Genomic DNA, 18,906 nt, shown 5'->3' with positions numbered 1-18,906 from the left:
AAATGAATTAATGTTGGTTAAGTGGACATTTTGTTAGCTAAAATACATGTCTTACGGTTAACGGAAGGATAAATATCATCCTTTGGATCACTATTAGTTTAGCTAAATATATGAATGACCCTTGGATTATTATGGATAGAAGTTCGTTTATAATTTCCGGGATGAATGAAACAGGCAATGGACGCCTTCCTAACCCACTTGCCTAGTGTGTGTGAGATGTTAAAGAGAGATAAGAAAGAAAAGGTCAGTTGATGAGAAAGCGAGAAAAAGAAATTGGTTTTGAGCTTAGTATATATCCAAAGTGAGAAGTAATGAATAAGTTTATATTTTTATGTTTAATGTCCTGTATTTGGTATAAATAAGATTAATCGTGTTTCTGTGTGTATTTTAAAGAGGAAGAGGAAGAGGAAGAAAGCTTTGGTAGGAATGAAGGGAAAGAGTAGGACTTTGAATAAAGGAAAGGGTGGAAGGTTGGGATATTGTAATTAAACAATCGATAGTTTTGAAATGTGTGAAGATGACATGACAACAATGTTTAAAGTTGGTAAATGAATGTTTAAGCTCCAATTGGAATGTTGTTATAATAAAAAAATGATTCCACATCTCAACATTGTATATATTAAAAAGATTGTGGTTAAAGAGATATCTAAAATTTCTTTAATTGAAAAAGTGGAAGATGATTTATCGCATATATATAAACAATAGCAAGTTACATGCACTATAATTGCGTGCAATATATTTTCATCTTTTTTTTTTTAATTTTTTAATCAAATTGAATTAAATTTTATTTAATTTGCAGTTTATTTATTTTTATCTAAAAATAAACCGTTTAAATTTATTTAAAATAAATATTTAATTAAATAAGAAAATTAATTAGACAAATATCCATTTTCTTTTAACTTAAATATTTATTTATATATTATCTATTCTATATTTTGATTTTAACTTAAATTTTTTAAATAATTATCAAAATTGGATATAATTTGGATAATTTAAGTAAAATTAAAATGTAAGTAAAATTTACATTTCTATTATATTTAATAATTAAATTTTATTTAAATTTTAATTAGATAATCAGAATTTAAAATTTAGATAAATATTTAATTAAATAAGAAAATTAAATAGATAGCTATCCATTTTATTTAAATTAAATATTTATTTATATATTATCAATAATATTATATTTTAAAATTTTAATTTAATTTTAATATGAAAATTTTAAAATTAATTATATAATTTGGATAACTTAAGTAATATTAAAATATAAGTAAATTTTACATTAAATTTTTTTATATATTATCCATTTTATTATAAAATATTTACTTAATTAAATAATAATATTAAATATAATAATTTGGATAATTATTATAATTAATAATTAAATTTTAATTACATAATGAGAATTTTTAAAATCCCTTATTTAAAATCTTTAATTACCGTGTCTTTATTCAGGGTTATAAATAGGTGATTGCTAACAATAATTTTTAATCACAATCTGTAGGTTTCTTAGCATTTAGCTTATCTTTTTTGAATGAGAAGAAAAGGGAAGCCCCAAGCACTTGCTCTACATTGGGAATAGAAAAGTCAGAGGGTAGCATTAATATATCGTCAAAGATAAAGAGAGTTAGAAGTGCATATTGGAAAGTCATCACAATCAAACCATTTCCATTTATCAGATTCATAATATGGGTTTTTGAATAAATTATTTTCAATTATTTATTGAATAATATTTTAAAATATTGAATACGAAACAATCTCACTAGTATAAATTTCACAACGCCTATATTTAAATTTAAAATGTTTGATCAGAAGTATTTCTAATTACACTTAGTCTTTAACAATGCCCGGTCAATTTGGTGGAGTCATGAATTAGAACTATAAGGGTATGTTTGGTTGGTTGTAATGTAATAGAGTTATAATCAATAATTTAATTGTTTGGTTGAATAGAATGGAATAGAACTTTAATAGTATTCTTGTGATTGGTTGAATGGAATGATGTTGTAATAGCATAAAGAAAAAAACTAAAATGACCGAATACCTTTAGCAAAAAATTTTTTAGGTAGATGATTATTGTTATTTCTATTAAATTTTAATAAGATTATTATTAAAAATAATTTAATAAATATAATAAATAATTTAACCATATTTTGACATAATTATTATTCATTATAATTTAAGAAAATGATATATAATTTAATAAAATTCTTAATATAATTATTATATGAATTAAAAACCATAATATATAACACTATAAAAATAATATGTAATCTACTTTATTATATTTAAACTACAATACATATTTAATGTGCTAAAATATCATTAGTGAAATAAATAATTTAAATATTTCATGAATACATAAACTTTTAAATCATGAAATAAGATCATTATATTTTAGATATTTTATAAATAATTTTCCATAACAAAGATATGAAATAATAAATTACTACTAAATATATATATATATATATAAAACTCAATTCACAATTTTAATAAAAATACATTTTAATAAATTTATAATCTTTTGTTTTATATTTAAATAAGCTTTTCATTTTATTTATAGGAGTTTTTAAATTTCATTAAATAGGGTCAAGAGATTAACAAGTGTCTTAAAAAATATAATAAAATATTAAAAAAGAGATGTGTGACAATTTTAAAATTTGTTAGTGGAATAATAAAAAACATATTATTAGCATATCAAATACTAACCGATTATTTATTTAATATGAGATAAAATGTAGGAATGTTAATTGAGGAAAAACCAAAAGATTGATATGTATAGAAAACTCAGCATGAGTAAGTGATATGAAGGCATATATGCCAAAATAGTTCTTTCCCTTTCTTTTAAGGTGCAAATTGCAATTTGTTTTATATTTGCCCTAGGCCTTTATATCTATCTCATCATCTTGATGAAATATCTTAGAAATTCTCATTACTTACATCAATCCTCATAAATGGTAAAACATATCTTTTATATAATGCCAAAGATCTTGCTTATCAATTTTCTTTCAAACTATCTTTGCTAGCAATATTATTTGATAGTTTATATTTAAAAAATTGCATTATCCTCCCAATAATTATGCAAATAACAGATTTATGCAAAACAATACCCAATAATTATTGTAACTTGATCATTTTTCTATCAAGCTCTATGGTCCTTATCTTGAAGTCAATTCTGTCAAAGAAAACACAACCTTATTAAACTACATGCCCCTTGTTGAAATAATAATATACCACTAAGCATTTAACACATAATGGTTCCAACTAAAAATGATAAGTTATCAATTACTACATTCAGTATAATGTTATGACCATAAATAGAATATTAACTAAGTTTAAAGAGTTTCTTAAGGGGACTCATTAGCAAACCCATCTTTAATATCTAATTCACTCTAATCTAACAAAAAAATCAGCAGTAATAGAGTTTAGATTGACCCTTTGTACAATTATTAGGTCCATCCTTCAAAGCTAAAGAGAATACATACACATACACACACACAAAAAGAAAAATAAAAACTGTTTGACATGGCAAATCCAGCAAAACTAGAAACACAGACATATAAAGAAAAACAAATGAAGTTTTATTGCCATTGAAAGAGATGGAGCTGATATTATATGCTAATTATTATTCCAAGATCAAGGAACTCAAAGCCCTTGCCCAAAAAATAAGTTAAGGAATCAGCCATTTCTCAGATATAATTTACTTAGCTAAACCCCTAAAAACAAAAATGAAACTATGAAAAGATAAAAAAAAAATACATTATTTTATTATTAAAATGGTGTGAGTATATGAAATTATGTACCAAATCCAAGCTCAAATGTTATATATTCTTTGAAGAAACATCTATTATTAATCAATACATAAGATTCTATTGAGCTATCACTTTAGAATAAGAACCTCATTCATTTCATACCAAATTTATTCTTAGTTATTACCTTCATATAAATGATAAAAACAAAATAAAATTTCAGAAATTTTTTATCAGCATTCACAACAATGACAAGTTCCAAGAGATTTAGGTATTGAAAATTACACTAAAATAATCCTTAAGACTGTGGAAATCGATAATCAAGACTGAAGGTCCAGGAACAACAGTTGATGAAGTATCATCAGTACCACAATTTCCACATAAACTTGCATTTGCATTATTAAAAATCTTGCTTCTAAGGTTACATACATAATATACATAATCCAACATTAAAGAAAATCAATAAAAAGAAACCTTAATGGATGGATGTCTAAAAGTGAATCACATTAAACAGAGTGCAGATGTCAACAATAAACAAGAATAGCAAGATTGATGAGAAACTAAATTTCTAGAAATCGGTAAGCAAGACATTCTGAAGCCTGCCATCAGCAGATGTTATAGCTCATAGTATGGTCATCTAAGAATATTATTGTAATACTTGATGAAAAACTATAATTCTAAAGATTTTACAAGCAACAACTGCTAGTGACTACTTCAAAAATAAGGCAATTTCCAAAAGATGCATTAAAGAAACTCTTTATGGATAATGATCCCTTCTTAAAGAAAATTTTATGTCTGCAAACTCATTGCTTAGTTCTATCATCCTCTTAAAAATACATTTTATTTCAATATTTTCAAAAAGATAGTGAAGGCTTTAACATGATCCTTCACCTTCCTGTACAAGGCAATAGAGGTGACCAGTGAAACTGTCCAGAAATGTGCCCTATCAGTACTACTGAATTCCAAACTCCAACTAGTGATTGCAAAAAAAGGTTACGTTTCAGACTAAGAAAAGAATTGTTAACCCAAGAACAGAAAGAGATAAAGGCACATCCAGAGAGGATTAGCAATCACAGAGACCACACACTATACCATACTGCTCATTCTTAATATGTCAGAATTTATACAAATAATTACTTAAGGATTCAAAAAAGGCGTTGAACGGATGATAACTTAAAATACCAAATTAAAAAAGAAATCAATCAAACAACTCTCGGTTCTTGCTTCCAAGAAAAGTAGAAAATCAATAACAAATCATTGACTTTCAGCATGTTACCTTAGACAGTAAATCAAAACTGAACCATGCTCAAAACCATAAAAGTTCTGCACAACCTTCGAAGAATTATACCTTTTTTAAGAAGCTAAAATATTCTGACCATAAAGAAAATTGCAAACTCCGTTTTTTGAAATCCAAAAACTCCATTTGTTAAAAGTAAAGTTTCGATTTTTAGATTGAAGTGAAAATAGAAAATAAGAAAAACGTAAACCATAAGCTTAAGTTCCCAAATTTCTTCAATCAAAAAGGAGGGAAAAAAACTGAAATACTATCAACTATTACTGGATCTTGATCCACCGACCATTAAATTTCCCAAATTTCTTCAAGCTTAAGCTTTTTTTTTGGGTTTGGGGGTTTTGTATTTTTGAGGTTTATGAGTTTTCTTTGTCGAGAAATGGATCGCCGATGAGTCCCACAGTGGTAGACCTTTCCTGTCATCCAAATGTACACATTCCTTAAAGTCAATTGATGAAAAAAATAAACACAGACAAAAGAGAAGAAAAGGAACAGGAACTCAAACAAATCACCAACTATAAGCTGTCATTAGATAGAATACCTAATTGAAAAATCCTTCGTTGGAACTTGGGAAGAGGTTGGAAGGAAATGGGGAAAAGAATGAAAAAAAGAAGAAAGCTCCAAAGGTGAGAAAGAAATGGATGAAGAAAGGTCTAGACCTGAGAAAGAAATGGAAGGGTAAAGTTGAACTCTGACCTAAATTTTTCACGCTGAATTGGTATTCCGTGGGGGAGTGCTAAATATAAACCATTTAGTTCTAAAATTGAAAGAACACCTTAATTTTAGGCATGGAATTATTATATTAATATAGGCATTATATATATGTATAATATGTTAAATTCAAATTTATTATTCTTATAATTATAACCAATTGTAGTAAATGCAAAATACAAAATTAACTTGAACTTTTTAAGTTAGGAATTAGTTTTGATTTTTTCATAATTAAAATATAAATGTAAAGTAGTAATAAATTCAAAATATTTTAAAAATAAATTCTTCTTTTTTTAGGTGAAATATATAGGAATATTAATAGAATTACATCAAGTTGAATTGAACAAAAGCATTATTAGTCTTATATTCTCGAAAGAGCTCTAGGACTTCAATCGAGACACTATGAAAAACCTGAAGACTTAACTTTCCCGCTAGACTCAGTTTCATAATTAAAATATAAATGTAAAGTAATAATAAATTCAAAATATTTTAAAAATAAATTCTTTTATTTTTGTAATCTTAATTATTGCAAAATTAAATGCCCTCATTTTTTAGGAAACTATAATTAATAAATATAACTATTTTAAAATAAAAAAAGTATAACTTGAATTAATTAAGTGAAGATCATGGTATGTTTAAAATGATGTAATAATTGAATTAATTAAGTCCCTAATGGTTGAGAAGAATGATATTATGTTTTAGTTGATACTTGCATAAAGGTAAGGTAATTTGGAATTTTATTTGAGCATCACTTAGCATGCTTGAATGCTTAGCAAGTTGGATTGTTTTTAATGCATAGATTAGATGTCGATCTCGTAAAGAGATTTGTTGAGGATTGTATCAACTTTTGGATCACATCACCTATAAAAGATCATGTACCGCACATATCAGGATTGGTTATGGCATATATCTAGGATAAACAAAATTTTAGTTGTTAAATTTGTATATATGTAACACTCTTAACCCGTATCCGTTGCCGGAATAAGGTTATGAGGTATTACTTGACTGAACAAAACTTCTATAAGTTCAAAGATACTTACCAAACATAAATTATCAACAATGCAAACCTGTCTCATTGATTTTCCATAAGAGCTCTTATAAAATTTCTAAAATTAACTATCAAAACATAACCGAATATCTAATAATAAATTAACTACTATCAAGTTATAATAAAAAAATTTCAACACTTTAGTTCAATTATAAGGCTTCCCTAAACAAAATGAGCAAGCCATCTTCTCATGGCTATAATGTATACAAAGTCGAAATATCATTCTACCTATAGTCTATCCTATACATGCCTTAAACCATGATGATATACAATCTTCTCAACTCACCTAATGACTCGATAGTGTGATGATATCTCCGGCTCTTTCAACTCGAGCTAAAGTATAAACCTATAAGAAGTAGAAAAGAGAACACGGAGTAAGCTTCAATGCTTAGTAAGTTTTAAGCAATGCAAACAATTAATTTACTTATAGATCAATTACTTCAAATTTTCAAGAAATCATTCCTAGATAATTGCCATTTTGGCCAAGTATCCATGAACATAATGCATATTTAGCAAATTCACCTCACTTGAATCTGAACTCAATTAAAACCAAATATTGAAATCACAAATAAGATCATAAGAACTCGAAAAGCATCTCATTAACTAGTTTTAACCATGTTTGCAACAAAATCACAAATTCACTACAAGCTGTCTTCCTGAGCAATAGTCACTAAATTATTTATAACTGGAGCTAAGAAACTCAAATTCAAGTGCCGTTAATTTTTCCTGAAAATAGACTCATATATCTTCCATCCATCAAATTTTCAGAATTTTTGGTTTGACCAATCAATACCAGATTTTTATTGAAGTTTCCCCTGTTTCACTGTTTGACTATTCTGACCACTCTTCACTACGAATCAATTTTCTCATTATACAGAATTTGAAATATGTTATCGTTTATTTCATTTGAAACTAGACTCATTAAGGAGTCTAAGTATATAAATTTTATCTTATAATCATCATTGTACAATTTACAATGATTTTCTAAAAACAGAACAGGGGATTTCAAAGTCATTTTGACTCTATCTCACGCCACTTCAAATATCTCATTATCTACAATTCTTTTGCTTACAAGGTTTATTTTATAAGAAACTAGACTCATTAAGCTTTAATTACATAATTTATTCAGCTTCTAATTCAATTTCCACAATTTATGGTGATTTTCCAAAATTAAGCTACTGTTGCTGTCCCAAGCAGATTTATTACAAATTTGCTCTTTCACACATTCCTTGCATTCAAATTATCTAAACATGTGTATCATGTCATTCAAGTTCGAACTCATAACATAGGCATTAAAATGCTTCACTAACAGCTTTAGTTCAATTGAAACGAATAAAATACAATATCATATTCACATTTAATTTTCCATGATCGTAATCACCTAAAAATAAATCATATACTTCCACAAACCTTTCCACAAGGACCAAGTGTTTATATTTGAATATAAACATAGAATCACTTCACATAACTTCACACATTTACTGAATATATCACGATCACATTTATAGTCATAACACTTATTCACAGATGCATCACTTTATATATTTATAATTTAATTCAAATCAAATCGCATACGAGTACATGATACGTACCTGGCCAACTTAATATGTAATGCACTTTCAATTTGTCAACTTAGTGTAGGATCTTGTAGTTGTATACTTTTATCAAATTCATCGGCACTTGGCCTGCTAGGTATAAAACCCGAAATTATATTACCAGCACCAGTACGAAGCCTGCGGGTCTTTAGCCCGGACACATTTCCAGTACGAAGTGTAACACTCCTTACCCGAGACTGTTGCCAGAATCGAGCACGAGGCATTACTAAACTTATTCTATCCCTTAAATAGGTTTAAATCGTTTATTTAAGCATTTTGAAATGTGCTGCCATTCTGCGTCAGAGTCGCCTAAAATTCATATCTTGAGTTCGAAACTCGAAATTAAGATCCGTAAATTTTTCCTGAAACTAGACTCATATATCTATCTACTAATTTTTTCATAGATTTTGACTTGGCCAATTAGTACAGTTTATTAGTTAAAGTTTCCCCTGTTTCAAAACTCGACTGCACTAACCTCTTGTTACTACGAACCATGTTTCTTCCTGTACAAAATTTATATCACTAAGCCGTTTATTTCTCTTAAAACTAGACTCAACAAGGATTATAACCATATAAAGTATACCTTCTAATTAGTTTTGTACAATTTATGGTGAATTTCCAAAGTTGAAATAGGGGTTCCAGAAATCGCTCTGACCCTGTTTCACTAAAACTCAGATATATCATGAAATATAATACCTTTACCTATTTTTCTTATTCCATAAGAAAATAGACATAATAAGCTTTAATTTCATATATTATTCATCTTCAAACTATGTTTATACAATTTTAGTGATTTTTCAAAGTTACGTCATTACTGTTACTTGAATCTGTTTTTAGGTTACTTTCACATTTTCATAATTTTCATGTGATAATCACCATTCAATCATACATATTAATAAACATGCATATCATCGGCCATTTTTATTAGCTAATCACTAGCAAGTATTTACACATCATTCATTGTTCATATTATACCAAAAGTGGCTAAGTTTCTATACATGCCATACACAAAACAAAACGTCTAATTATACCGAAGTTATTTCTTTGATAGTGTGATCGGCCTCCGACGTTTCCTTCGATCCCGAGTGGCTAGATAAGTACTATAAGAAGAAGAAAATAAAGAGATTAAGCACTAGGCTTAGTAAGCTTACAAGAAAATAAATCACAACATTCAACATAATGGATAATTATGCATAATATCATCTAACATCATAAATTTCTTTACTTCTCAATTTCTATCTTCTTCTTTATTCCTTACCTTCTTTCTTACGACCTTTCCTTTTCATAAGTATAATCTACTTTTCCTTTGCTGTTAATTCACTGTAATTTAACTCGTATCTGACCCGTTGAACCACTCGAATACTAAGGATACTAGGGTCATTCCTGTCTATCAATATCACGCCTAATGCCATGTCTTTGACATGGACTTACATGAATTATTCTGTCTCCAATGCCATATATAATATGGACTTACATGGCTCAATCTGTCTCCAAAGCCATATTTCTAATATGGATTTACATGGCTCATTTCATTACGTCTCTGTCAACCCTAATATCCTAACATTCCTAGGGTTCAACCGGGGCTTTCTAACACTTTTCCTCTGTCACTTCACCTTAAATTCGACTTTAAATATTTTCATAACATAATATATAAATGCTGGAAATTGACAATAATAATGTAAAATAAAATAATATTGCATTTATTTACTGTAAACTTACCTCGATACAAAATGTGACTAAACTTTACAATTTAGTCCTTTACTTTTTCTTTTCCCCGATCTACTCTCGAATTTCGCTCTTCTTGATCTATAATAGCAAATTTAGCTTATTTAATATCAACCTTTATCAAAACAACCCTTTACTCAAACTTTGGAAAAATTACATTTTTACCCCTAAACTTTCACATATTTGCACTTTTTCCCCAAGGCTCGTAAATTAAACTTCATCCTATTTTCTTATGTTTTATGACATGCTGATCATTTTTCCTTCTATGGCAACATCAAATTCACACACTAACATGTACTTATGACTATTAGGTATTTTTACCGATTAAGCCTTTTACTCGTTTTCACTTAAAACCAAGTAGCACAAGTTGTCTAACATAATTTAAAACCTCATATTCCATCATAAAACATCAAAATACACAAATTTCACCTATGGGTATTTTTCCAAATTTGATTCCTAACTTAAATTATTGCTAGCATAAGCTTTATCGAGCTAGGGACTTCAAAACGTAAAGATCATTAAAAGCGGGCTTGGAATCACTTACTATGAAGCTTGAAAGTTGAAGAAACCCCAGCTATGGAGAGAGGTAAGGTTCTGCTGGTAACTTGAAGAAGATGATACAATTTTATCATCTTTTTACCTTTTATTAATGTTAATAACCAAATGACCAAAATGCCCTCCTTACTAAACTTTCAAAAATTCCTTCCATGTCCTAATTTTGTCCATGAACTTAAAATTGGTCAAATTACCATTTAAGATCTCCTAATTAATATTCCAAAATAATTTCATACTAAAACTTCTAGAATGCAAGTTTTGCAAATTATTCGATTTAGTCCCTAACCTCAATTTAAGCACTTTATGCATAGAATTTTATCACGAAATTTTCACACAATCATGTAATCATACCATGAACCTCAAAATAATAATAATTTTTTTTACCCTGAATTTGTGGTTTCGCAACCCTTTATTCCGTTTAGGCCCTATTTGAATGTTACACGAAGCTCGGGACTTTAGCTTGGATACATTTCAAAGACGAAGCTCTGGGACTTTAGCCGGATACATTTCAGTGTCTTGCATATTTATTCACATGTTAACACATTTCACATAACATATCACATTAGCAATTCAATTGCTTCATTCGAATATAAGCACAAAATGTACACCTACCCTTTAACTTTCGGTTCAATAATCATACACAAGGAACACAAAATCTTTTCACTATCCAGTTTCACTTTTAATAACCATTCGGCTATATGCCATATTCACAAATTATTTCACACACAACCTCGATCCAAGAGGAACAATAGTCACAATTCTTCTATTATACCAATATCCCATTCTTTGACTTTGTTTCATAATAGCTATTCGGTCACCACATATATACCATTCAATTCACATTCGACTTTATACAAACAAGTACAATAAAATTGTATACACATATTACACACTTTCACATCATCACTTAATAGTCATTCGCCACATTATATACATAAATCATTCATTTCATATTGACTTTATAGCCTAAATTCAATATACTTATTGCAAATCGAACTTGTAAAGGTCAAATAATTACATATCATATTATATAATCTTAAGCGCGCAACAAGTCAAATTTATTTACTTAAGGACTTACCTCAGACAACGATAATCGGAACGAGACGACTAATTGACCACTTTGATTTTCCCCCCGATCCAAATCCGAATTCCACTTTTACCAATCTAATTAATATCAAAATTAACTCACTTACTCAACATTTCATTAAATTTTATCTAAAGACACATAATTTGGGCATTTTACATTTTATCCCATAACATTTCACATTTTTACAATTTAATCCTTATTTCAAAATAACACAAATTACTCAAAATTTCCAATTACCCATGTTTAGCCGAATCTTACCCATTACTATACGAGTCCATATATTTCATTAATTTCACATTTTAGTCCCTCAATTTATTATTTTTGTAATTAAGTCCTAATTACTCAAAATTATCAAAATTCCAAAACAAAATATGTTAAGAAAAACATATTTTTCATTTTTCATCATTAAACCACAAAAATCACAAGCTATCAACAATGGCACAACTCAAAATATTCATCAAAATAAAAATTCAAGCATGGGCTTTGTAGTACTCAAGCAACGATCTCAAAACGTAAAATTATCAAAATCGAACAAAACGAACCTTGTATGGGCTTGAATATTGACCGGACCCTAGCTTGCTTTCTTTTCTTTTTATTTTGTTTAGTTTCGCTACCAAGAACATATGAACACTCAAATATGGCTTTGTTTATTTTATGTTTATATTATAATATAACATATATTATATAATATTTAATTTACTTATATATCTTTACTAATATAATAGAAAAACCATGTAACTTATATTTTATGTCGTCCCACTTACTTATTAATGGGATATTCACAACATAAATGTCCCAACTTAGAAAGCCACTAACAATTTGGCCTCATGCTTTAAACTATCAAGTTTTTAATTTATGCGATTAAGTCCTTTTATTAAATCAAGCACACAACAATAAAATTTTAAATACGAAAATTTCACACATATCAATTCACATACTTTAAACACGGAAAATAATATAAAAATATTTTTTTTTACTCGGATTCGTGGTCCCGAAACCACTGTTCTTACTAGGGTCTAAACTAGGCTGTTACAATATATGTGAATTGAGACTATGGTGTTATGATGTTTGGTTTTTTTGGTTGCACATATATATTGTGTTTATTTGTAAACCAATGTTATTGGTTGATCAATAGGTCAATAGAATGGTATTTTCAAATTTCATAAAGTCTTGAAATGTTTGGGAATGGTTTAGATTATTTTGTTGAAGTTTTGAAAATGTTTTGTGTTACTTTTAGGTATCGATGCCATATGCTTAGGTATGAATATCTTCTTTTGAAGCATAGGTACCTCAATTTTAAAATATAGCAATTGAAATTTTATGATACATGATGAGTTAGGATGATAATTACAAAGTTATGTTTGAGTTATTGATATTAATTTGAGTTCAGGTAAGATCAAATAATTGATTACAAAGTCAAAAAATGTCTAGCATAAATTATTCAGGATTGTCATCGGTCTGGGTAAGGGTGTTATATAAACTATCAATTTATCCCATTTTCCTAAAAAATGTATACGGTGTCTAATGAAAACGTGTCACATATCATATTCTTGTCGGTTGTTATCATTTTTTTTAGGTAAATCAATATCAAATTTATTAGTTTAAGTACTACTTTTGACAAAGATTGTAACACCCCTAACCCGTATCTATTGCCAGAACAGGGTTACGGAGCATTACCAGAGATTACAAATTAAATATCAGACATTTCATTTAATCTAACATTCATATTAGAAACTAATCAAAATCAATTATATTGTCCCTTAGGTTTGCCCTCGAAACTCAAAATACACATTGGAAATAAGTCGGGACTAAATTGGGAACTCCAAGAATTTTTCAGAAAACATCAATTTTTTTTTCTAAAGTGCAAGGAACACACGCCCGTGTGGTCAGGCTGTGTGGCTCACACGACCAAGAGACACGCCTGTGTCTCAGGCCATGCGAACAATTTAAGCATACTGACTTGAGTCACACAGCCAAGCCACATGCCCGTGTGCTAGGTCCTGTGAGCATTCTGCTTTTTGCAAATTTAAGATGCAAGGGACACACAACCATGTCACCTGGCCGTGCCATGGTTGAGACACAAGCTCGTGTCTCTATCCGTGTAGACGAAAATAGGCTCTTTTACAAGCCATATTTCTCACCTAATTTTGTGTCAACCTACAATCAACATTATACATATCATCAAACCATAATTAAGCATCCAAAACAAGCCAAAATAAGTTGCTAATCTCAACAAATTACATATAGGCCAACATTAAACAAGTTACCTATGCATGCCATTATAACCAAAATCAAATCATTTGAAAGTACCGATAAAACCGATGGATAGTGTGATATAACTCCGATAAGCTTACAATCCAATCAAGCTTCCGGTAATCTGAAAAGTAAAGAAAAACAAAATAAGTAAGCAATAAATGCTTAGTAAGCTCGTATAAGCTTTAATCATATCCATTCATTCAAATATGAAATTTATAAATATCAAGAATAATCTAATATGGATACCACAATACTCATGTGGCTATATTCATCAACTCACAATGTAAATAAATCCACAGCATCACTAATACATATTATCCCTAGCATAGTAGGGTTTTAAACAAACTTTAACTCTTCCAAATTTATTTACTTTCATTTGCATTTTTTTACTTTCTACACTCATTCCATATACATAACACACCAGTAATAATCATATTATACCACCACAGCCACAAGCTAGTGCATGCAAACATAGCCCTTTTCAAATTAATCATATAATAGGCTATTTTATAAGAAATTGTATAACTTAAAACTTGCCACTCTTTCATGAGCACAAGTATATTTTCATTTGAGCACTTACCATTTCAATACAACTTATAATTAAACATATTACCATTCAACCAATAGCTTGGCATTGCCTAAGCATCAAACAACAACACTGGTTAGCATTCTTGAACATATTTCATATAAATTCAACATCGATAATCTTATTATTTCAACAAGTTACACCTAAGTTTATTACTCATCTCAACTTACATAATTTCCATGTATCAACATATCAAGATATTGATATATATACATACCATGATACATATCATTCTCTTACAATTTCTTCATATATATATAGCATTCAAGACAACTCCCAATAGTTTACCTTTCGAAGAACAACTTACAAATTTGAGTATATCGTTAACAGAAGCTCGAAAGCTTAACAGAAGCTCATGAGAGCTAAACAGAAACCCATAAGGGTTGAACAGAAGCTTGTAAGAGCTGAATGGAAACCCATAAGGGTTAAACAGAAGCTCAAAAGAGCTGAACGGAAACCTATAAGGATTAAACAGAATATTAAAAGAGCTGAATAGGAAGTAAAACACGAGAGTTTGCAACAAAAGCTAAACCTCGATTTACTTGGGTAATTTTTCGTCACTTTCCTCCAATGCCATCAATTTGCCATGTAACACCCCTTACCCGTGTCCGAGGCCAGGAAAAGATACGGGGTATTACCGGACTTAAACATACACAACCGCATAAAATCGAGCCATAAAATTTCATTCAATTTAAAATGAATCAAACACATGTACATTGTCCCTTATACAGGCCTACGAGGCCCGAAACATACATCGAGGGTGGTTCGAGACTAAACTGAGAACTTACAAACTTTTTACAACACTTAGAAAATTTTCTAGTTTTGGAGAGTCACACTGTAACGCCCCCACGCCCGAAACCATCACCGGAGTCAAGCTTGAGGTATTACTAAACTTATCTTACCTTTTAAACAACTCTAAATCACTTATTTTAATTTTCAGAATAAACTATTTTTCTGTGTCATGGTTACTTAAAAATTCATTTCTCGAGTTTCAAAACTCGAAATTAAGATCCATAAATTTTTCATGAAACTAGACTCATATATATATCTACTAATTTTTTTCTAGAATTTTTGACTTAGCCAATTAGTACAGTTTATTAGTTAAAGTTTCCCCTGTTTCAAAACTCGACTGCACTAACCTCTTGTTACTACGAACCATGTTTCTTCCTGTACAAAATTCATATCACTAAGCCGTTTGTTTCTCTTAAAACTATACTCAACAAGTATTATAACCATATAAAGTATACCTTCTAATTAGTTTTGTACAATTTATGGTGAATTTCCAAAGTTGAAATAGGGGTTCTAGAAATCGCTCTGACCTTGTTTCACTAAAACTCAGATATATCATGAAATATAATACCTTTACCTATTTTTCTTATTCCATAAGAAAATAGATATAATAAGCTTTAATTTCATATATTATTCATCTTCAAACTATGTTTATACAATTTTTATTGATTTTTCAAAGTTACATCATTCTCATTACTTGAATCTGTTTTTAGGTTACTTTCACATTTTTCATAATTTTCATGTGATAATCACCATTCAATCATACATATTAATAAACATGCATATCATCGGCCATTTTTATTAGCTAATCACTAGCAAGTATTTACACATCATTCATTGTTCATATTATACCAAAAGTGGCTAAGTTTCTATACATGCCATACACAAAACAAAACGTCTAATTATACCGAGTTATTTCTTTGATAGTGTGATCGGCCTCCGACATTTCCTTCGATCCCCGAGTGACTAGATAAGTACTATAAGAAGAAGAAAATAAAGAGATTAAGCACTAGGCTTAGAAAGCTTACAAGCAAATAAATCACAACATTCAACATAATGGATAATTATGCATAATATCATCTAACATCATAAATTTCTTTACTTCTCAATTTCTATCTTCTTCTTTATTCCCTTACCTTCTTTCTTACCTGACCTTTCCTTTTTCATAAGTATAATCTACTTTTCCTTTGCTGTTAATTCACTGTAATTTAACTCGTATCCTGACCCGTTGAACCACTCGGAATACTAAGGATACTAGGGTCGTTCCTGTCTATCAATATCCTGCCAATGCCATGTCTTTGACATGGACTTACATGAATTATTCCTGTCTCCAATGCCATATATAATATGGACTTACATGGCTCAATCCTGTCTCCAAAGCCATATTTCTAATATGGACTTACATGGCTCATTTCATTCTGTCCTGTCAACCCTAATATCCTAACATTCCTAGGGTTCAACCGGGGCTTTCTAACACTTTTCCTCTGTCACTTCACCTTAAATTCGACTTTAAATATTTTCATAACATAATATATAAATGCTGGAAATTGACAATAATAATGTAAAATAAAATAATATTGCATTTATTTACTGTAAACTTACCTCGATACAAAATGTGACTAAACTTTACAATTTAGTCCTTTACTTTTTCTTTTCCCCGATCTACTCTCGAATTTCGCTCTTCTTGATCTATAATAGCAAATTTAGCTTATTTAATATCAACCTTTATCAAAACAACCCTTTACTCAAACTTTAGAAAAATTACATTTTTACCCCTAAACTTTCACATATTTGCACTTTTTCCCCAAGGCTCGTAAATTAAACTTCATCCTATTTTCTTATGTTTTATGACATGCTGATCATTTTTCCTTCTATGGCAACATCAAATTCACACACTAACATGTACTTATGACTATTAGGTATTTTTACCGATTAAGCCTTTTACTCGTTTTCACTTAAAACCAAGTAGCACAAGTTGTCTAACATAATTTAAAACCTCATATTCCATCATAAAACATCAAAATACACAAATTTCACCTATGGGTATTTTTCAAAATTTGATTCCTAACTTAAATTATTGCTAGCATAAGCTTTATCGAGCTAGGGACTTCAAAACGTAAAGATCATTAAAAAGCAGGCTTGGAATCACTTACTATGAAGCTTGAAAGTTGAAGAAACCCCAGCTATGGAGAGAGGTAAGGTTCTGCTGGTAACTTGAAGAAGATGATACAATTTTATCATCTTTTTACCTTTTATTAATGTTAATAACCAAATGACCAAAATGCCCTCCTTACTAAACTTTCAAAAATTCCTTCCATGTCCTAATTTTGTCCATGAACTTAAAATTGGTCAAATTACCATTTAAGATCTCCTAATTAATATTCCAAAATAATTTCATACTAAAACTTCTAGAATGCAAGTTTTGCAAATTATTCGATTTAGTCCCTAACCTCAATTTAAGCACTTTATGCATAGAATTTTATCACGAAATTTTCACACAATCATGTAATCATACCATGAACCTCAAAATAATAATAATTTTTTTTTTACCCTGAATTTGTGGTTTCGCAACCACTGTTCCGTTTAGGCCCTATTTCAGAATGTTACACACACGCCCATGTGTCTCGGACACATCTGTGTCCTCAGCCCGTGTAACTCTTTGTTTATGACGTCAGCAATATTTTAAGGTCACACGACTAAGACACACGCCCATGTACTAGGCCATTTTCCAAGCCTTGGTCAACCTTAATCCTTCACACACTTATACAACATCAAAGGCATAGAACATGGTATCCAATTAAAGATTAAACATCCTCAATTAAGTTACAGCATAACATTTGCATGTCATCATACTTGTGTTTCTCATACTCATTTGGTCTTGTCTATTGTAATACCACTTATACTATTATACCACATAGAATGCCAAAGCCATGTCCCAGACATTGTCTTACATAGGTCTATATATCGATGCCATATCCTAGATATGGTCTTATACGAAGTCTGATGTCGGCGCCGATGCCATGTCCTAGACATGGTCTTACACGGGACCTCATATCGATACCATGTCCCAGACATAGTCTTACATGAAATCTCATATCAATGCCATATCCTAGATATGGTCTTACATGAAATCACATATCGATGCCGATGCCATATCCCAGATATGGTCTTACACTGGCACACATATCAACGCCGATGCCATGTCCCAGACATGGTCTTACACTGGAACACATATCAACGCCGATGCCATGTCCCAAACATAGTCTTACACGAGATCTCATTAATCGTGGTGTCATGATATCCGAATCCTAAGCATTCCTCAAGGTCACCTGGGACTTCCGAGATATAAAGCTATCACCAAACTTTCATTTAATCGTCACAAGCCAATTTCATTAGGGCATACATACATATATCATAGAATGTCAATTATTAAATGTATAATAATGGAATTGTTGAATTACTTACACACAAACTTACAATTCGTGTAATATCAAGCATTAACATTCAAGTATAATAT

The 18,906-nt window shown here is 29.6% G+C and overlaps 2 long non-coding RNA genes across 2 annotated transcripts; both read right to left on the bottom strand.

The window, feature by feature from the left end:
• Positions 1 to 4,119: 4,119 nt before the first annotated feature.
• LOC108484508 (uncharacterized) lies at positions 4,120 to 5,821 on the bottom strand. Its single transcript, XR_001871262.2, has 2 exons — positions 5,579 to 5,821; positions 4,120 to 5,453 (listed from the first exon to the last, which is right to left on the bottom strand). It is a non-coding gene; the product is annotated as an uncharacterized LOC108484508 (long non-coding RNA).
• A 10,337-nt stretch (positions 5,822 to 16,158) lies between these two features.
• Positions 16,159 to 17,623, bottom strand: LOC128293228 (uncharacterized). Its single transcript, XR_008283358.1, has 3 exons — positions 17,543 to 17,623; positions 16,992 to 17,078; positions 16,159 to 16,366 (listed from the first exon to the last, which is right to left on the bottom strand). It is a non-coding gene; the product is annotated as an uncharacterized LOC128293228 (long non-coding RNA).
• Positions 17,624 to 18,906: the final 1,283 nt, after the last annotated feature.

The sequence above is a fragment of the Gossypium arboreum genome, chromosome 5, assembly GCF_025698485.1.
Source record: "Gossypium arboreum isolate Shixiya-1 chromosome 5, ASM2569848v2, whole genome shotgun sequence".
Taxonomy (NCBI): Eukaryota; Viridiplantae; Streptophyta; class Magnoliopsida; order Malvales; family Malvaceae; genus Gossypium; species Gossypium arboreum.
This window is presented reverse-complemented; position numbering and strand designations above follow the sequence as displayed.